The sequence below is a fragment of the Nycticebus coucang genome, chromosome 2 (assembly GCF_027406575.1).
Source record: "Nycticebus coucang isolate mNycCou1 chromosome 2, mNycCou1.pri, whole genome shotgun sequence".
Lineage (NCBI taxonomy): Eukaryota > Metazoa > Chordata > Mammalia > Primates > Lorisidae > Nycticebus > Nycticebus coucang.
This window is the reverse complement of record NC_069781.1, coordinates 171,052,116-171,074,616: the sequence shown is the minus strand read 5'-3', so window position 1 is coordinate 171,074,616 and position 22,501 is coordinate 171,052,116. Positions and strand designations below refer to the sequence as shown.

Genomic DNA, 22,501 nt, shown 5'->3' with positions numbered 1-22,501 from the left:
CCAGCTGGGTGCTGTTAGGTACAAGGATGTGAGGATAAACACAGCACAGCTCCTGCACACAAGGAGCTCGCAGTCTACTCAAGGAGCAAATTCATTACGGTACCTGGTCAGCACAAGGATGTTATTTTGGGTTTTTTTTTTTTTTTTCTTGAGACAAGGTATAAGTTGCCGACGTAGAGTGCAGTGGTATCATCTCACCTCACAGCAACCTCAAACTCCTGTGTTCAAGCCATCTTCCTGCCTCATCCTCCTAAGTAGCTGGGATTACAGGTGCCCACCATAACACCTGGTTAGTGGAGACAGGGTCTTGTTCTTGCTCAGGTTGGTCTTGAACTCTGAGCTCAAGCAATCCACCTGCCTCAGCCTTCCAGAGTGCTGGGATTACAGGCTTGAGCCAGCATGCTTAGCTGATATTATGTGTTAAAAAGGGGAAAAGGGGAGGTGGGTTGAGGAACACTGAGGAGGGAACAGTGAACTCTGCCTAGCAAGGCGGTGAGGGGGGCAGTACAAAGGGAAAGCGTGCTGACTGGGCTTCCAAGATCAGGAGGCTCATGCCATGTTAAGTGAGAAAGGTACTCTAAACAGATGATTCAGCATTCACAAAAACATGGTGGCATTCCATAGCACAACATGCTTGTGGGGTGGCGGCCAGGGCATCAGGCAAGGGACTCACAGCCTGGGAACTGTGACAAAGGTTGACTAGGAAGGAGAAAGGCTAGAGTCAGAAAGACCAGGTCGGAGGTTATTGTCATGATGCAAGCTGATGGCACTCTACAGTCATGATGGAATGTAAAAATATGCCCTGACTCTCCCACCCTTTCCTTCCTCCACCAACACATTCAAGCTAAAGCCTGAGCCCCATAAGGCCTCAAATCTTGGCAAAGCAGAAATATCCAGCATCTGTTTCTTGAGCAGCAGAAGCCAGAGGTTGGCAGTGCCCAGGTTCCCTCCCATGTGAGAGTCCCAAAGTCCAGGCTCAAGTCTGTTTGGGAGCACATCCACCATCTGCTATGCAACTCTCTTCCCCCAGTACAGTCCTCACAGCTCTGGCTGTTAGAACGGGGCTGTGTTCACAGCCTGCCTGGGAGCACTTCACAGAGCTTCCCACACTGAAACTGTGAAACCGCAGAGATTACTGATTAACAACATGTTTTGTTTCCAGGCAGACATGGACAAGGCCATGTACATGCAGGTTGCATCGTCCTCCCTTGAAAATACCGAAGACAACTAATGCAGAGAGTTTGCCCAAAATCCAGTTAGCCACATGAAACCTTAGGCGTTTGATCTCAAATTCTCCTTGTTGTTGTGGACATAGTACAAGGAACTCAAGCTCTGTGACCAGGAGCAATGGTTCCTGTGAGCATTTAGGCCCGTGGCTTTGCTGCCCCATTGGGCTGCCCCGGTTGGTGCTGAGAAGAGGCATGTGGGGGGATGGTGAAGGCACACAGACTCTGGAGTGCCCAGACCTGGCTTCAAATCCTGGCTCTATCACAAACTAGTAGTTGTATGCTGGGCAACTTACCCTACCTCTCTGCATCTGTTTCCCCATTTTTAAAAACAAGTGTAATGATAGCACCCACCACAAAGGCTGTTGAGAAGATCAAACAGTACAGACCAGGTGATGCAAAGGTACTTTATGTAGCACAGAGTCATCAAGCTGGCTGGTAGATGCCTTCTGCAGGGTCAGGCTGCACCAGCTCCACCTGTACCTCTGGGTGTATGGTGCCAACGCAATGCACACGCCAAATGCTGGGGCTGATGTGGCTTGAGGCTGCGCTGGGGAACACTGGCCTACAATGGGGAAGGGTTAGAACTCAACAGTCAGGATTTGAATCTCAGCTACTGGACTTCCTGGTTTTGTGATCTTACGCAAGTAATTTACTCTCTTTATTCTCAGTTTCCACATCTATAAAATGGGGTGATACTGGGGACTATCTCATAGTGTTACTGTGAGAAATAAAGGAGGTTCATTCTAAGGTTGCACGTAGAGTTCCTTTGTCCTCATTGTTATACGTGAGGTAACACCCAATTCGTGAATATACTATGATTTATTTATTCTACAGCTGGTGGAGATGTGGGTTATTTTCAGTTTGGCACTATTAAAAATAGCATTGCTATGAAAATTCTTGTACGTATTTTTTGATAAACATACGCTTACAATTTGGGGGGTTGGGTGGAATTTCTGGGTCAGAAATATCAACTTTAGCAGATGTTGCCAACCAGTTTTCCAGAATGGTTGTTGCGGTGTAAATCCACACCAGCTGTATGAGAATTCCCATCCTCACTAGCGCTTGGGATTTTCGTTTCAGCCATTCTCGTGGGTTTGTAGCACTGTCGCTTGTCACATCGATTTGCATCCCCCTGGTGACTGGTAACTGATAGAGCTGAAAACCTTTCCAAATGTATATAAAACACAGTGTCTGGCACACAGTAAGCATTCAATAAGTGTTAGCCATTATCATTACGCTTGTTGCTCTCTGGTCACGGAAACACAACTTTTTCAAGTAGGGATGTGGGCAGAGATTTCTAGAAACTTTAAAAATGTTACACTCTCTTAGCCTACTTTTTATCACCCACATGTGTCTTTCTTGTGTCTGTCTTTTCCTGGCTAACTTGTCTGTAAATAACAGTCCTCACCTCTAGCAGAGTTCAGACATGCTAAAGGCCAGGTGAGACTTCTGACCTTTACCCCAAGCAGATGCCCACCTCTGCTCAGATGTGTCGCTTCTAAGGGAAACAGAAAGCTTCCTTTCCTGGAGTCTCTAGATCACCCAGAATCTCATCTATCTGACCCTGCTTCTTCTGCTTTTTCCTGATGAATGGCTTTGACAACTTTCTCATTATTACGGCCTCTGCTCCAAATCTGACTTGAATCTTTAATGCTTTCTGTTAGGAAAGATGCATCACTTGGTTTTCAAGATGCACACACAATTTCCCTTGCAGAGTCAGTATCCTGAGGGGTTTCTTAATGCATCAAGCCACAGAGGAAAATTCCATGATGTCCCCAAAACAAGAATCCAGTTACGCTCATCCTTCAGTCTAGCCCCTAAAGTAAAAAAAAACAAGCTCCAAGAGAAAAATTAGTCTTGTGTAACTAGGGGTGGCGCTGCATCTTACAGAGTCTTGGGAAAAAGAGAAAAGGATGACAGCTTGATTAATTCCCAGTCAGAGTTAAAAAGTGGTACCCATGTTTATATAAAATAGTCTTCATTATGTAATGTAATAGAATTTTACTCTCTAAGTCACTAGGTTAAGAATTCCTCTTAGCTGAGACCCAGCTTTGTTGGAAAAGTTTCTCGGTATACCCACATGAAACAAAATATGGGACCTCTGCCACTGGGGACCTTGATGGGTTGAAATACTCTGGAGAAGATAAAAGAACGAATCTGCTGATTATAACAGAGATTGAAGGGAGAAAAAAGAAAAGAGGGATGCTGGGAAGCCAAACAGACAGTTAAACGCTGTCCAGGGGTCACCCCTCCCATCTTCAAGAAAGCTACTTACTCCACTAAACACATGGTAAGAGTAAATCTTCTGCAGAAACCCATGAAGGAACTAGGTCTTTCACAGACTCTCTAAAGTAAGAAAGCCAGAATACATCACCCACAAAGGAGGCAACAGAAAAACAAGTTGTTTGGAATGAGCAAAAATTGTGCTGGGGGCTCTGGATCCAGGAAAGCTCAGGGTGACCAACTTTTCACTATTTGGGGGGGATTGTTCCAATGCTAGCCTTGAAGGTCTCACATCCTGGGAAGCCCCCCTGTCTGGGCAAAACCTAGCTGTACTATACAATCAGTTGAGTTTCATTTACCTAAATGTTGTGGGACCCGGAGGTCCTGTTGACAACCGTATTATAATGAAAGTAGCACACGTACCGTTCAACTCTTGACTCTGAATATGATGACTTCCCCCCTACACACATATACACCGAGACACAAACACCCAAAGCATATGCCGAGTACTTCCTGATGAGTGAAACCCTCCTCCTGATCAAGAATTTCAGTTTCCCACCACTGTTGACTTGAGACTCTTTGGAGCACTGAGGAAGAACCACGACTTTGCAGGCTCCTGCGGGAAACATTCCTTCTGATCCTGGTCTTTTGAGAGGAAAAGAGAAAGCAGGGGAGCAGGGGCTTCCTTCCCAGGCACCTCCCCATTGATTTCTATTCCCCCCACCAACATTCATATGCAGTGTGGGAAAACTGACCTAGGGAAGACTTGTGTGTTTTGAGTTTATCAATATTTTTCAACCTTTTTTTTTATCTCATGGCACACTTGAACCTATCAACTTCCACAGCACACTTAAATAATGTTGATCCAAAAAAAAAAAAAAGAGCAAAAAAAAAAAGAATATACTTGCTGTGCTTTCAACTTCTTCCAAAAATAATTTAATTAATGATCTTTAAAATTTTTTGTGGCACACTTAACACCCTCTCATGGCACACCAGTTGAAAATCGCCCGCCTAGATCCACTGATTTCAGCTAAAATTATGTTTTCAATAAGTTGAATTCAGACTTAATTTTTGCAGTCTGAGAAACTGGTAGAAATAAGATTGTGGTCTCATCTGTAAACATTCACTCAGGCCAGGGATTCCTAAACTAGAAGACACATTCCAGGGGTCAGGTTAGAAGTTTATCTGCAGGCTAATGGGCTCAGAATAAGGCAGTGTACTCCAGGTGTGTTTTACAGCAAGCCATGCCTGGAGCTTAATCCCACATGGGCCGAGCAGGTCCCCTGGCATATGGCCTTGGGCACATTCCCTATGAATGAGGGAGATGAGAGATAGGAATGGAGAAGGGGCCCTCAAGAACTAAGAGGATGAGATAGAAACCACCTGAGATGATGAAGGCCGTCATAGGTAAAGCAGGTTTAGGGAGAAAGATCAAGAGTTCAGGATAGGACTTGCTAAGGAGATAGGCTGGAAATACAAATTCGGACGTCACTGACACATAGCTGTTATTTAAAGCTGTGACCAGATGAGCTCACCAAAGAAGTGACAGCAGGGAGCGAGATGTCTGTGTGTCCATTGCCGTGCAACCCTCGTGTGACCTTGGCTGGCCAACGTTACCCGCTAGGCCTCCTCCCCACTTATATTCCACGGATCCATCACAGAAGGCTTAGTGCTCTGTCGTAAGGAGGCAGTAGGTGTAGGACGAAAGGTTTGGAGACCCAAGACAGACTGGGGCTCAGCTGTGCCATAGTTAGTAACTAAGTAACCGTGTTACTTTGCGCAAAGCACTTAATCTTAGCAAGCCCCAGTTTCTTTACCTATAAATTAGAGATTTCGCCTTCCTATCGTTGGCTGCTCATTTGGGCTGTCACAACAAAATACCATGGTCTGGGTGGTTTAAACAACAAGCACCTATTTCTTATAGTCTAGAGAGAGGCTGGGAAGTCCTATGCCGAGGCTCCAGCAGTTTTGCTGTGTGCTGGGGGCCCAATTCCTGGTTCATAGACAGCCATCTTCCTGCTGTGTCCTCACACAGCCAGAGGGAGGTGGGAGCTTTCTGGGGTCTCTCAGAGAGGGGCATCACTCCATTCATGAATGTTCCATCCTCTTTACCTAATCACTTCACGAAGGTCTCACCTCCCAACACTATCATATTGGGGCTGAGGACCTCAACATACAAATTTGGGGGGGACGCATTTAGTCCATAACATTCCTTTACAGAATGTCTGTGTTAAATAAGTTAATTGAAAACACTTTGTAAAATGGTTTAATTTTTATATGTCATTATCACTTATCCCATTATAATCTCTGATCATTTCAGTGAGCAAATACTGTTTCTATTAGTGATTGGATACAAAGTTTAGAACAGCATCTATCAACATTTAAAATGCACTTACCATCCTCTTCGAGGCAGCAGTTCCAACTCTCCTGCAGATACAAGAAGAGTTGTACACTTATAAAGTTGCTGCACACTTATAAAGATAAATGTGTTAGGCATCGGTGATAATAAGGAGAAATTGGAAATGATATGTATTAGTAATGGATTGGGGTAAGAAAGGCACGGCGTGTTCATACTGTGGAATACCAGTCATTAAATGTAATGAGAAAATGTATGTATACTGACATGAAAAGATGCCCAGGATATTTATTTAAATAATAAGCAAGTTGCAGACAGCATACTAGAATATGGTTAAACTTCTGTTTTGATATGTGCATACCAAAAAGACCAAAGGCCAGTCAGGAGGTTCGTGTGTGGCTAAGGAGTTCACTTGCCTCCCCCCCAGTAGGGCTACTTTGGAAAAGAAAAAGCAAAAGCAAACATCTTCTGAAAGCAGATGGTGGCTGCAAGATAAAATGTGTTTGGCAACAAGGAAGGAACCACAGGGGAGGAGAGAAAACCAGCAAAACAGAGACAGCCAAAGGAAGTGGTAATGAAGTGGGAAGCTGAAGATCCCCTCTGGATGTCTCGGCTTTGCCGAGAGTCAGGCCTCTGGATGATTCCACAGAGGTGTGTAGACATTCTTTTTCATTTCTTTTCTTTATTAAAAGTATACCACTAGAACAGTAGCTCTGAATCATGATGTCCTGACACTAATTTATTTAGAATTATTCACCGTATTAAAGTTTTCAAATAATTTACTTTTTTTTAATAGCTAAAAAGCAGCTGAGGTAAGCCCTCTCCTCACTGGCCTTCCGACATGTTTCCTGGGGTAGGAGTCAAAGTCACTGTCAGGGTGGAGGGAGTTGGGTATAACCCGTAGACTATTTGTCTCACTGCCTCCTAACAAGTCACTTTTCTCTGGGCTCTGAGGCTTCCCACAGGTCACTGGTAGGGCGGACAGGTCAACCACAGTGTGAGGAGAGGCCTGGAAGGACACAGAATCACACCACTTCCCAGCCCTTTTACGGTGTTAACAAAGGCACAAACATCTGAAAGTTCTAACAACCGTGGGTTTATTAATGGATTATTTTGCCCAAAATTTCTCACTGGCACAGCTGCTGGTGATGTTAATGAGCGCCAGTGAACTCTGGCCACTCCAGCAGGGAACAGCTGTAGAAGCTGGAGGCCAGCTCCCCTGCCCAGTGAGGGACAGAAGTCCTTATGTCTACAGTAACCTGTCTGCTCATACCGCAACAGTTCACAGACAGGGTCATAAAGGATAGGTTTTCCATTTGGTCCTAAGTAACCTTTTAATGTCACATAAACTGAGCCAATGACCAGAATACATGATGACATCCCAAATCATCTGTTCTATCTTTGGGATAAGATGTATGCCAGGCACCAAACTAAAGGTCAGGAGAAAAGGTTTTCATTCCAGACAGGGTTCAAAGCAGAATCTGGGTCTTATAAAATAGGGCTTGTGATACAAGTTTACTTGAACAGGGTGCTTTCAGGTTAAATAAGCTCTAAACATTGCATTCAGAGGGCTGAGATTGTAGATACTTATATACCTATCTCAAGCTTAATCCCAAATCATATGTGTAAATTTATATATGTGTAATGTACATGAGTATGTATCTATCCATGGAATAGCAAATTACATGGTCCTTTCCACCAATATCTCACTTAACCCCCCCTTGAAGGTAGAGGTCACTTGTAAGTATGTCAGTTGTCTCCTCAAATAAGGATTATTTTTAAACCTAACTACAATATCTTTATTACACATAACAAAATGAACAATTCCTTGGTATCATCTAATTCTCAATTCATATAAAATTTCTCCATTGTCTCAAAATATCTTTTTATAATTGGTTCATTTGAACCAGAGTGCAAACAAGGTCCACACATTGCATTACACACACATACACACACAACAGAAGGTGCCCCCCAAATATACATGTGTTAAGAAAGGAAAAAACTGTATTAAATTTATAATACTCAATATATATCAAAGGCAAAAGATGAATACAAGTGACATTGAGCACCTCTTATAATTGCAGAAGTTCAATATGACTTGAGTTTAAAAATTTAATACAGTTTTTTCCTTTCCTAACATGTATATACATTTTTTGGCACCTTCTGTATTTTATTCAGCTCTGTCCATATTTTCTTTTAGCTCCCTAAGGAGTGTAAGGGAGCTGGGAACCTCCCTCAGGGGGCTGGGAACAGTGACATGCCCACGGCAATAACACCTGATCTTGGTTTCTAAGAGGAACCAAGGTCCTTGGAGAAATGGCCGATTCAAGAGTTGGGGCAAGGGAAGTACCAGGTGTGCTTCGAGTATATGAAACAAGAAAGCAAGGATGTGCCCTAAGAAAGATGAGGTATGCCAAACAGAAAACAAAGCCAGACTGATGGAGCTCCCACGTTTCTGATCGGAGAAATTCGAGCATCAAAATAAATAATGATAGTAACAAATTATATATAACTCACTGAATGAGGATCCTTGAGTTCGACAGACATAAATAAATGATTGAAATGAATGTTTGATGAGGAACCAGATATTTAAATATTTTCAAAGTACCTCCTCATAGAAATACTTATTAATTTCAAAGAGAAAAGAGTAACTTCACAGAGAAGAAGTCTGATAGACACCACCTCGAGTAAGGGCTCAAAGTGAACATCATCATTGAGGGGACACATCAGAAATCATACACCACTCAACGCTAAGACAAGAAGGAAGAGCGCAGCTTCAGTCCTGTGATATTCCTTCCAAAAACGTGTGACCTGAATCTAACCACAGGGAAACATCAAACAAATCCAAATTGAAGGACAGTTTACAAAACAACTGACCTGTAATCATCCAAAGTGTCATGGTCACCAAAGCCAGAGACTGAAGAAGTGTCCCAGAATGAAAAGGACTAAATCAACTTACAACTAAATGCAACACGTAATTCTAAACAGGATCCTTTTGCTCTAAAAAAAATGTTATTAGAACAATTGGCTTCTCAACTCAAAGGAAATTTCCCCAATTGTCTCAAAATATCTTTTTATAATTGGTTCATTTGAACCAGAGTGCAAACTAATTTTCTAATTTCGTGGACTATCCTGTGCTTATCTAAGAGAGCATCCTTATTTGTAGGAAATACACACTAAAGTATTCGGGAATGATGAGAAATCAGGTTGGTAACTTATTCTCAAATGGCTCTGGGTCGGGGAGGGAAGAAGTAGTTTCTTGTACTCTACTGGACATTTTCAGTAAGTTTGAGATTGTTTCAACATAAGAACAAAAACTACAATAAAAATAACTCTCCTCGTCAGCTATTTTCTCCTGGAGGGGGGGATGGGAACAAAGCAGAATCACTTCTTGATTCTGAATCCTTATTGATTTTCAGAGTAATGAGCCACTGCCATAGAAATTTGCAATGATGACAATTCTTTAAAGTATTAGTATGAGTTCAAATAGTTTTATAGTTCATATACTTCAATTAATTGCACTAATTCTTTTTGGCTGTTATCATTGTTCCTCTACCCATTGGCCACAATTCTGGTAGTCAATAGTTTCCTGCTTCCCATACATTATAAAAGGTTCCAAGTTCATTATTTACATTTCCTGCATGGAATCAACTTTTAGACCTTGAAAAACTCAAAGAAGTCTTTCTCTTCTTAGCTTCATTAATTCCTTAAAAAAAAAAAAATAGACAGGCATGGTGGTACACCTGTATCCCAGCTGCTGGGGGCTGAGGTAGAATGGTAACTTGAACCCAGGAGTTCAAGGCTTGCCTGAGCAATATAGTGAGACCCAGTCTCTAAATAAATAAGATAGAAAAATAAGAATACCTTTTTTCTCAACTCCTTTGTTGAAATTTATCTTTTTTTCCCTCCAATGTCTGACCAGCTTTGGACTCCTAAGAGAAATGGTAAGCAAAAAAGAGCATACACCAAGTCAAACTCTGTGGGTATTACAACTACTTGCTTGTGTGGGGAGAAGGTACTGGAAGGGGGTAATGTGATCCTTTCATTAACTCCCTTGAATCAGAAATGATGATGATTAAATTTTGTTACTTTTCTCATTCTAGACACTGAGAGATCTGTGAGATTAGTTCTTTATTTCCTTAATAAAAGCACTTACTGGCTTGGTGCCCGTAGCACAGTGGTTATGGTGCTAGCCACATACATCGAGGCTGGCGGGTTCAAACCTATTTTGCAACAGAAAATAGCTGGGTGTTGTGGCAGATACCTGTAGTCTCAGTTACTTGGGAGACTGAGGCAAGAGAATCGCTTAAACCCAAGAGTTGAGTTTGCTGTGAGCTGTGATGCCATGGCACTCTACCAAGGGCAAGAAAGTAAAACTCTGTCTCAAAAAAATAAATAAATAAAAATAAAAATAAAAAATAAAAGAACTTACCAAGTAGCAACGAGGTCAATTTTCAGAAGCCTCTTACCCTAAAACTAGAGCTGGCCAAGGTTATACTGTTCAATCCAGCCTCCCAATGTTCAAGTTTGATCTTAATTCTTTTGATGCAGGGCAGGCTAATCCAAACCTCTCACCAATGCTGGGGACGACTCGTGCAATCATTCATGCACTCGTTTGACTGAGTACCCACTATGGACCAAACACTGTTGTTGGTCCTGAGGACACAACAGTTCATACAACAGGAATAAATGCCTATCTTAATGGAGTATATTTTCTAAATATATAAGCAGGGTTGCATTCCTTTCCAGAAGGGAGAAAACAAACCATAGCAAGATAAATCAGTAAATTATAACATACAAGAAAAACAGAGCAGGAAAGGGTGAAGCAGAAGCAGACCCAGTTTTAAATAAAGGTTTTTAAGGTGGGCCCCAATAAGATGACATTTGAACAAATAGTTGGAGGAGGTGAGAGAGTAAGTCCTGTGGTTTTCTAGTGGGAGAGATTTCCAGGCAGAGAACACAGCTTGAGTGAAGATCTTGAGGTGCAAATGTGCTTTGAATATTTGTGAAATCATAAGGAGGCTACTGTGACTGGTGAAATGAGCAAGGTGAAGAGAGGAGAGAAGGTCAAAGACAAAAGGTGAGGGTCAGGGAGACAGAGCACCCAAGGCACCCAATGGCCTTGGAAGCCATTTTAAGGACTTGAGATTGTACTCTGAATGTCATGGAAAGTCGTCTCTGGTTTGGGGACAGAGAAATGAATTTACCCAACTTATATTTTAACCAGATCACTCTGGCTGGAGGAGGATTACAGAATGGAGGGAAATAAGACACAGAAAGACTAGTTAGGAAGCTATTGCAATAGTGCACGGGAGACGATGGCTGCTAAGACAGGTGCTGACAGCAAAGGACGTGAAAGGTTGGCACATTATCAATATCTTTTAAAAGTAGAGCCTACAGGATTTGCTAAAGGGCTAGACATAGGTGCAAGAGAGAGAGAAAGAGGGGGTCAGAGGTAATTGTTAGGGTTTGGGCATGAACAATTTAAAGGGTGGAGGCTCCATCAACTGATATGGTAAAGAATGGAGAGAAGCAGGATTAGAGGGAGTTGCTCAAGAGCTCAGTTTTGGAGAAAGCATGTTGGAGATAATCTCCCAAATGACCCAGTGGAGATGTCAAGTGGGTGATCAAACATACAACTCTGGAGTTCAGAAGAATGGTCTACACTGGAGATAGATATCTGGGCACTGTGGTAGGCACAAAGATGTTCATGCTGTAATCCTCAGAACCTATAAATATGTTTCCTTACATGGCAAAAAGGACTTTCCAGGTGTGATTAAGAGTTTGGACTTTGGGCAGCGCCTGTGGCTCAGTGGGTAGGGCGCTGGCCCCATATACCTAGGGTGGCAGGTTCAAACCCAGCCCCGGCCAAACTGCAACAAAAAGTAGCTGGATGTTGTGGCAGGCGCCTGTGGTCCCAGCTACTTGGGAGGCTGAGGCTAAGCCCAGGAGTTGGAGGTTGCTGTGAGCTGTGTGCCGACATGGCACTCTACCAATGGCAATAAAATGAGACTCTGTCTCTACAAAAAAAAAAAAAAAAAGAGTTTGGACCTGGAGTAGGAAAATTATCATGGATTTATCTGGATGGGATCAATCTAATGAGATGAGTCCTTAGAACCTGAGAACTTTTCCCGCCTACAGTCAAAGAAAGGTCAAAGAGATAAGACTTTGCTGTCTTTGAAAATAAAGAAAGTAACCATGAGCTAAGAAATGCAGGGGACCTGTACAAGCTGGAAAAGGCAGAGAAACACATTCTCCCCTGGAGCTTCTGGAAAGGAATGCAACCCTGCTGACAGGCTGACTTTTAGCCCAGTGAGACCCACGTCAGACACCAAACCTCCAGAACAGTAATATAATAAATTAGTGTTGTTTTAAGCCCACTAAGTTTATAGTAATTTTTTATGGTAGAAATAGAAAATTCATTCCAGTATCATCAATATAGAGATGATATTTACATCCAGAAGAGTGGAATAATTAGACAGAAGAGAGATGTCTTGGAACTGGGCCTTGGGGTATGTGAAACTTAAGTCTGAGAATAAAGGAAGAACCAACAGAGATGGGTGTGGCCATGAGGGAGGAGGAAATGAAAGAAAATGGCATTCTACAAGTCAAGTGGAGAAACTGCGTCACATGTCACATGGGGCCAAGTCAGATGAACAAGGCAGAGCAGGGAGGGTGGGTGTGGTCAGGCCAGCTGCTCCAGGAGGAAGAGAGTGGACCCCGGCGGTCACTACTCGAGCCACATAAATGGGAGGGATACATGAATGACACCCCCACACACACACAATGCTCACTTTTTCATGCAAGCCACCTTGGTCACTAGTGAACTTGGCCCAACTAGAACATTGGAATGTTTCCAAGCAGATTAGCACTCTTTCCCCCTGGAAAAGGGGATGTGAGTCAGTGGGAGACGAGGGGAGAAGAGGAAAGAGGAACAAGATGAACTGTCAACTTTCACTTCTAGACCCATAATATTCTTTCCTTTTACCATCCAATAGTCTTAGCCCTCCAAGGCCCTAATTTGTTAAATGCCATATGCCCTAAGAGAGTTAACATAATATCTCAAAACGAGAAAATAATCTTAGAGAAAATATGACCTCATCAAAATTAAGATATACAAGCTTCCAGCCCCTGACATTTTAATCCCCTATCATCCATTGGTGCAGACATCCTTTTATGTTTTGCCTTTCTTTATCTCAATACCCAAGTGTTTGGTGATCATCCACAAAGGACGGAATGAAGCAGGGCACGGAGGACCCTTGTGGCCTGAGACAAGTGCCTCCCTTATCAACTGCTTCCTGCTGACTTAGGGTATTTGTTTCCCTGCTCATCTTCTCCACTAGACGCAGAAGCCCTCAGAAGACTGCTGAATTACAAGAGTGATAATTCATGAATTGCCCATTCACTGAACTTGTCATATGTGTCAGACATGGTGCTAATTGCTTTCAGGCATTTAATCTTCATACAACCCTAGGAGATGAGCACTCTTTATTCCATTTTGCAGAAAGGTTAAAAAAATTTACATAGGCGTCATACTGAGCTGGAAAGCGGCAGAGCAGTCCAGTGCCCAAATCTGTGCTGAATAATGATCCCAAAGGGATCCTCGGCCTCACTCCTGGAACCTGTGAACATTCTCTTATATGGAAAATGGAACTTTGCAGATGCAATTCAATTAAGGATTTTTGAAATGAGAGGATTATCCTGAATTATCCTGGCAGGCTCGATGTAATCACCAGGGTCCTTGTAAGAGGGAGGCAGGAGGTCAGATTGAGGAGGAAGAGATGGGACAAAAGACAGAAGAGTGGCAGTGAGCTAATGAGGGCTACCCAAGCCAAGGAATGGAGATGGCCTCTAAAGCTAGAAGAGGCAAGAGAACAGACTCCCCCTACCTCCTCTAAAAAGGAACAGAGACAGTCCTGCCAACACCTTGATTTAGATTTCTGGACTCAGAGCAGTAAGATGATAAATTTGTGTTGTTTCAAGCCACTAAGTTTGTGGGACTTTGTTACAGTAGCAACAGGGAATAGACACAACCATCTCTGCCTCTGCCCTTGTGTGGTCTGCACACCCCTGGGCTCAAGGCAATGCCTGATATCCAGAAACTCCCCGGATGTTTGCTAAATGAATTGGTAGAGGAGGCAATCTTTCCTCTAAGGCTTCTCCTGTCTGGCCCAGCCTGAACCCCTGACCCACAGAATCTAGCCTACTGCAAGAGAGGCAGGCAGGAGAGACCAGGTATATCCAGGGCACTGGTAAGGTGGCGTATGTGTTTTCCTTATGGCTAAGTTGAATAGATAAGTTAATTATAGTCTGGAAGGGGCGGAGACAAGATGGCTGATGGAAGCCAGCTTTCCACAGAGGCTCCTGTCCAGAAGGAGAGTTAAAGGACAGAAATTTAGCAAGTAACATGGTGCATTTGAGCTGCACCAAGAGAGAAGGTTGAAGAATGCACATCAACCCTGCTGAGGTGAGCTGCGACCCCAAGGATACAAACAAAAGGTACAAAATCCATCACCAAGCAGACGGGAGTCCCCTCCCCCATGAGAGTGGCTCGGAGTGCCCCACAAACAAATGAGAAGAGTTCAAAGGTCCTCCCACTACACTCCACGGGACAGACCCTCTAAAAACTGGGCCTACCTCCCCTACTAGGGTACCACGGTGTTCTCCTACCAGGTATAAAACAGTATAAAACTGTATATATTCTCTACCTACAACTCTGAGCTCCCAGCACTCCCCTCCACTCTCACTCTAAGGTGTGGAGGCCTGTCCCCCAGGAGTCCAGATTCTTGGGTGATTTCTCGAGGGGTGTGGACAGGGCCTAAACTGCAGCTGGAGAGGGCTGACTCTGGAGCATGGGAGTGAGGAGAGGATGGTTGGCTGAGAGGGAACCACACCGGAGTGGCGGTGCCCCGAGGCACAGAGCAGCAGCTGTCTTTTAGCAACAATAGGGCTCACTCACAGATATTCTGAAGCCACACCCCCGGTCTCCCTGGGCAACCAGAGGAGGCCGGGCATCTACTCAGGTGGCAACCACCATGGAACAGATCTGGGACAGAAATGCAGGCCCGGTGAGTAAAGGGTTTGCCTGAGGCGGTACCGGCCTGTGTGGAGCGTGGGGACTAGAAACGCATGCGCAGAGCCGGGAAGTTCCCAGGGCGGGGCTGACCCTGAGGACCGCTTTACTGAGCCTAAGATGCACTCAGCCCTCAGGGGATCGTCAGCCTATAGACAAAGGAAGACAGGAAGCTAGAACTCACAGGTAACCAAATACAAACCTGCAGGAGCAAAGACAGGGCCTGAGGTGCAGGCTCTGGGAACTCAAAACAGCTTCTCTTCTGCAGGAGAATTTACCAGGGACAGAAACAAATTCCCACAAACTTGTTCTAGTCAGTTCTGTCAGTAACATCAATCAGGGGCGGGGCTGGAACTGAGTGAACACCCCCCAGCCTCCATCAAGCACTCGAGGTTGTCAGGCCTCATCTCCCCCTGCTAGATAGAGGCAGAGCGCAGCGGCCTAGCTGAGCAGAAATAGATTTCCTTGTGATTCAGGCAGGTGCAAACCCCTGGAGTATCTATTCACTACAGGCAACTGGGTCAAAGCCCTGTGGGACTATCAGTGACTGGGTGTGACAGAGGTGCAAGGTGGAGAAGGAGGCATCAACCTTCCCAGACTGATCTATTGCTGGGTGGGTCCCCCTGACTCCACGGAGCACTGGAGCAAGCCATATCAGAGTAGTCACCAGACCTCTGCGATCCAGTTGCTAGAGACCTTTTAAACTCTCCCACCTGAGACAGGTGCTGACTGAGACAATTGATTTGGACCTTATGAACTGACCCCATCGCCCGAGGACTATTCAGGTGGTGCCCTGGGTGTGTGGTTGTAGGAAGGTTTGATTTTCCTTTTCCAATTGTTGCCTGGGGGCGGGGGGGGGGCAGGGTGACTTAATTGCTGGTATTTCTCCACAGCTGAGACACCAACCCAAAGTAACTGTTTCACTAGCGTGGAACAGAGACCAGCTGAAAACAAGATAGAACCACTTAGCCCCACCACATCAAACAGGTCCCCAGTTTCTCAGGCCATAGCACTGTATAGGTCCTCGACAAAGCTCCAGGGGAAAAATAAAACGGTATAAAACAATCAAGGGGCGGAATCAGCGGAAAACCTCTGGTAACATGAATAACCAGAATAGATCAATGCCCCAAGGAAAGATATGGCAGATGTAACTGAAGATCCCATTCATAAACAGCTGGCTGAGATGTCAGAAATCAAATTCAGAATTTGGATTGCAAACAAGATTAATAGAATGGAGGAAAATTTGGAATTAGAAATTTAGGCAGCAATTCAAAAGTCAGAATTAGAAATTCAAGGAGAAATTCAAAAGTTGTCTCAAGAACTTAACGAATTTAAAGACAAAACCACCAAAGATTTTGATGCACTGAAGCAAGAATTTGCAACCCTCAAAGATCTGAAAAATACAGTAGAATCCTTCAGTAACAGAATGGAGCAAGCAGAAGAAAGGATTTCTGACAATGAAGACAAAGCCTTTGAATGCTCCCAAACTCTCAAAGAGGAAGAGAAATGGAGAGCAAAAATAGATCATTCTCTCAGAGAGCTCTGGGATAATTTGAAGAAGGGTAATATCTGCCTCATTGGAATCCCTGAAAGTGATGAAGTGGCCGCAATAGGCATAGAGGCCCTTCTCCATGAAATTATGAAAGAGAATTTTCCAGACATGCCAAGAGATTCTGAAATTCAGATAGCAGACAGTTTCAGAACCCCAGCATGACTCTATCCCAATAAGACATCTCCCAGGCATTTCATAATTAACTTCACTAAAGTTAATATGAAGGAGAAAATTCTGAAAGCTGCCAGATGTAAGAAATCCATTACCTACAAAAGGAAGAATATTAGAATGACTTCAGATCTCTCTGCTGAAACTTTTCAAGCCAGAAGAGGGTGGTCATCGACTTTTAATCTCCTAAAGCAAATAACTTTCAACCCCGGATCCTGTATCCAGCTAAACCGAGTTTCATTTATGATGGAGAAATTAAATACTTTAATGACATTCATATGTTGAAGAAATTTGCCATAACCAAACCAGCTCTTCAGGATATTCTCAGACCTACCCTCCATAATGACCAACACAATCCTCTACCACAAAAGTAAACTCACTCAGAAACTTTTGATCAAAGTCCAACTTCCACAGTGGCGAAAGGATTAAAAATGTCCACTGGACTTTCCAAAAACTCGATACCCAAAATTTTACCAGACTTATCAGTATTCTCCATTAATGTGAATGGCTTAAACTGTCCTCTAAAGAGGCACAGGTTAGCTGACTGAATACAAAAACTAAGGCCAGATATTTGTTGCATACAAGAGTCACATCTTACCTTAAAAGATAAATATAGACTCAGAGTGAAAGGATGGTCATCCATATTTCAGGCAAATGAAAATCAGAAAAAAGCAGGTGTTGCAATTCTATTTGCAGATACAATAGGCTTTAAACCAACAAAAGTAAGGAAGGATAAGAATGGTCACTTCATATTTGTTACGGGTAATACTCAACATGATGAGATTTCAATTATGAATATCTTTGCACCCAACCAGAATGCACCTCAATTTATAAGAGAAACTCTAACAGACATGAGCAACTTGATTTCCTCCAGCTCCATAATAGTCAGAGATTTCAACACTCCTTTGGCAGTGTTGGATCGATCCTCCAATAAGAAGCTGAGCAACGAAAGTTTAGATTTACACCTAACCATCCAACGTTTGGATTTAGCAGACATCTACAGAACATTTCATCCCAACAAAACTGAATACACATACCTCTCATTAGCCCATGGAACATACTCCAAAATCAATCACACCTTAGGTCACAAGTCTAACCTCAGTAAATTTAAAGGAATAGAAGTTATTCCTTGCATCTTCTCGAACCACCATGGAATAAAAGTTGACCTCAGTAACAACAGGAATCTGCATACTCACACAAAAACATGGAAGTTAAATAACCTTATGCTGAATGATAGCAGGGTCAGAGATGAGATGAAGAAGGAAATTGCCAATTTTTTGGAAAAAAATGACAATGAAGACACGAATTATCAGAACCTCTGGGATACTGCAAACGCAGTTCTAAAAGGGAGATTTATAGCACTGCAAGCCTTCCTCAAGAGAACGGAAAGAGAGGAAGTTAACAACTTAATGAACATCTCAAGCAACTGGAAACGGAAGAACATTCCAACCCCAAATCTAGTAGAAGAAAAGAAATAACCAAAATCGAGCAGAATTAAATGAAATTCAAAACAAAAGAATTATACCACAGATCAATAAATCAAAAAGTTGGTTTTTTGAAAAGGTCAATACAATAGATAAACCTTTGGCTAACCTAACCAGGAAAAAAAAAGAGTAAAATCTCTAATCTCATCTATCAGAAATGACAAAGATGAAATAACAACAGACTCCTTAGAAATTCAAAAAAATCCTTAATGAATATTACAAGAAATTTTATTCTCAGAAATATGAAAATCTGAAGGAAATTGACCAATACTTAGAAGCACGTCACCTTCCAAGACTTAGCCAGAATCAAGTGGAAATGTTGAACAGCCCCATATTAAGTTCTGAAATAGCATCAACCATACAAAACCTCCCTAAAAAGAAAAGCCTGGGACCAGATGGTTTCACGTTAGAATTCTACCAAACTTTTAAAGAGGAATTAGTACCTATATTACTCAACCTGTTCCAAAAGGTAGAAAAAGAAGGAAGACTACCCAACACGTTCTATGAAGCAAACATCACTCTGATCCCCAAACCAGGAAAAGACCCAACGAGAAAATCATAGACCAATATCACTAATGAATATTGATGCAAAAATATTCAACAAGATCCTAACAAACAGAATCCAGCAACACATCAAACAAATTATACATCATGACCAAGTCAGTTTTATCCCAGGGTCTCAAGGCTCGTTCAATATATGTAAATCTATAAATGTAATCCAGCACATAAACAAATTAAAAAACAAAGACCATATGATTCTCTCAATCGATGCAGAAAAAGCTTTTGATAATATCCAGCATCCCTTCATGATCAGAACACTTAAGAAAATCGGTATAGAAGGGACATTTCTTAAATTGATAGAGAACACCTACAGCAAACCTACAGCCAATATCATATTGAATGGCGTTAAATTGGAATCATTTCCACTCAGATCAGGAACCAGACAAGGCTGCCCATTATCTCCATTGCTTTTTAACATTGTAATGGAAGTTTTAGCCACTGCAATTAGGGAAGAAAAGGCAATCAAGGGTATCCATATAGGGTCAGAAGAGATCAAACTTTCACTCTTCACAGATGATATGACTGTATATCTGGAAAACACCAGGGATTCTACTACAAAACTCTTAGAAGTGATCAAGGAATACGGTAGCATCTCAGGTTACAAAATCAACATTCATAAATCGGTAGCCTTTATATATACCAACAATAGTCAAGCTGAAAAAATAGTTAAGGACTCTATCCCATTTACAGTAGTGCCAAAGAAGATGAAATATTTGGGAGTTTATCTAACAAAGGATGTGAAAGATCTCTATAAAGAGAACTATGAAACTCTAAGAAAAGAAATAGCTGAAAATGTTAACAGATGGAAAAACATACCATGCTCATGGCTGGGAAGAATCAACATTGTTAAAATGTCCATACTACCCAAAGCAATATACAATTTTAATGCAATCCCTTATAAGCTCCACTGTCATACTTTAAAGATCTTGAAAAAATAATACTTCGTTTTATATGGAATCAGAAAAAACCTCGAATAGCCAAGACATTACTCAGAAATAAAAACAAAGCAGGAGGAATCATGCTACCAGACCTCAGACTATACTATAAATCGATAGTCATCAAAGCAGCATGGTACTGGCACAAAAACAGAGAAGTAGATGTCTGGAACAGAACAGAGAACCAATAGATGAATACAGCTACTTACCATTATTTGATCTTTGACAAGCCAATTAAAAACATTCAGTGGGGAAAAGATTCCCTATTTAACAAATGGTACTGGGTGAACTGGCTGGCAACCTGTAGAAGACTGAAATTGGGCCCACACCTTTCACCATTAACTAAGATAGACTCTCACTGGATTAAAGATTTAAACTTAAGACATGAAACTATAAAAATACTAGACAAGAGTGCAGGGAAAACCCTTGAAGAAATCAGTCTGGGCGAGTATTTTATGAGGAGGACCCCCTGGGCAGCTTCAAAAATACATTACTGGGACCTGATCAAACTAAAAAGCTTCTGCACAGCCAAGAACACAGTAAGTAGAGCAAGTAAACAGCCATCAGAATGGGAGAAGATATTTTCAGGTTATGTTTCCAACAAAAGTTTAATAACCAGAATTCACAGAGAACTCAAACATATAAGCAAGAAAAGAACAAGTGATCCCATCACAGGCTGGGCAAGGGACTTGAAGAGAAACTTCTCTGAAGAAGACAGGCACACAGCCTACAGACATATGAAAAAATGCTCATCATCTCTAATGATCAGAGAAATGCAAATCAAAACTACTTTGAGATATTATCTAACTCCAGTAAGATTAGCCCATATCACAAAATCCCAAGACCAGAGATGTTGGCGTGGATGTGGAGAAAAGGGAACACTTCTGCACTGCTGTGGGAATGCAAATTAATACATTCCTTTTGGAAAGATGTTTGGAGAACACTTAAGAGATCTAAAAATAGATCTGCCATTCAATCCTATAATTCCTCTACTAGGTATATACCCAGAAGACCAAAAGTCACATTATAACAAAGATATTTGTACCAGAATGTTTATTGAGCCCAATTCATAATTGCTAAGTCATGGAAAAAGCCCACGTGCCCATTCATCCATGAATGGATTAATAAATTGTGGTATATGTACACCTTGGAAAATTATGCAGCCTTAAAGAAAGATGGAGAGTTTACCTCTTTCATGTTTACATGGATGGAGCTGGAACATATTCTTCTTAGTAAAGTATCTCAAGAATGGAAGAAAAAGTATCCAATGTACTCAGCCCTACTATGAAACTAATTTATAGCTTTCACATGAAAGCTATAACCCAGTTATAACCTAAGAATAGGGGGAAGGGGAAAAGAGAGGGGAGGGAGGGGGGAGGTGGGCTGAAGGAGGGTGATTGGTGGGATTACACCTGCGGTGCATCTTAGAAGGGTATATGTGAAACTTAGTGAATGTAGAATGTAAATGTCTTAACACAATAACTAAGAAAATGCCAGGAAGGCTATGTGAACCAATGTGATGAAAATGTATCAAATGGTCTATAAAACCAGTGTATGGTGCCCCATGATCGCATTAATGGGCACAGCTATGATTTAATTTTAAAAAGTTAATTATAGTCTGAAGCTTATTCTATGCCAGTCAGTACACCCTGGAAGACATGACAAAATATGACTCTAATTTACAGCTATGGTTTAGAGCCATGAGGGTGGAGGGAAGGAGGGAGGTGGAAGAGGGAAGGAAATTGGCTATTTTTATATCAACAACTTAAGATCTTTTCCCATTCCCTACAGCAGTGCGTCAGAAATGATCCAGTTAAAATAAGCAGCATTAGTAGTTTACAATCAAATTCCTTTAAAAAAGTATTTTATGACAAAATGGAGCAGTGAATATACACACACGTAACATTACCTGCCCCATCACGGCCTATTCTTTAAACAAAGAAGACGATATTTTCTATGTCAATATTAATAAGGGAAAAGTTTTCCAAATGAATAAAGTCAATATGACCCATGGCTTAGCTGCTGGAGAAATGAAGAGCTACAAGTCTGAATATTGTGGAGGTCTCATGAATGGCTCCTCGTGCCCTGGAGTGTTACTTCCCCTTTCTGCATCCCAGTTTCTCTAGCCAGTTAAAATCCTACCCTTAGAAACTTCAAAATAGCTTCTGATCTTTCAAGAACAAGTACCATATAAACAGAAAGATGGTTATCACTCCAGCTAAAAAACAGCCATTTAGAACTGAATCTCAAATCCATATAGTTGTACTCACAATTCATTTGCAGGTGACCTGGAAGGTAAAATAAATTATTGGGTAGATTTAAGCTCAGTCACTGCACTTCCCCTTTCTAAAACTTTGATTAGACTGGCAAGTCCTATGGTGTCCCTAGCTTGTCCAGATTTGCAGCCAAGGCCCCATGTGATCGTGAGTGGCTTTGGAATCTGAATAAATCATACACATTAGGGGTCCATCCAGACCACCCAGAGCTCAATGTATTTGTAGCACGAGACAGGATTTTATTGCCTTTCAGATTAACAGTTAAAAATGTTTTGCTTTTCTGCCTCAGGGGTATTAGTTTGATGTATGAGGCAGGGAGATTATTAAATCTTTGTTGCCTTCCAAAGATGCAAATTAAACCACAGCACCTCCTTAGATACCTTCCCTGTATGAGCTGCTGATTTATTATTAACTTGTCACTCTTGCAGACTCATCAAAACAACCGGAGCCATGATTAATTACTCCTGTTTAAGGGTGCTTGTCATTCCAGCTTTTTATGGACAAGATATCACAAAGTCTCCTGATTTCTTTGCAGAACTGTAGTATGAGGATTTTTAGAGGACTAATCATTTCTCTGGGTATATTTGAAAGAAATGTGACATGCACACAACTATACATTGTTCTATCAGTTTTAAATAAAGTTG

The 22,501-nt window shown here is 42.0% G+C and overlaps 1 protein-coding gene across 1 annotated transcript in view; it reads right to left on the bottom strand.

Annotated features, from left to right (window-relative positions):
- Nucleotides 1–21,900, bottom strand: part of HYDIN (HYDIN axonemal central pair apparatus protein) — a 362,157-nt gene extending 340,257 nt beyond the window's left edge. The window contains exon 1 of the mRNA XM_053606972.1: nucleotides 21,852–21,900. The gene's annotated coding sequence lies outside the window, so the exon portion shown is untranslated. The remainder of the gene's footprint in view (nucleotides 1–21,851) is intronic.
- Nucleotides 21,901–22,501: the final 601 nt, after the last annotated feature.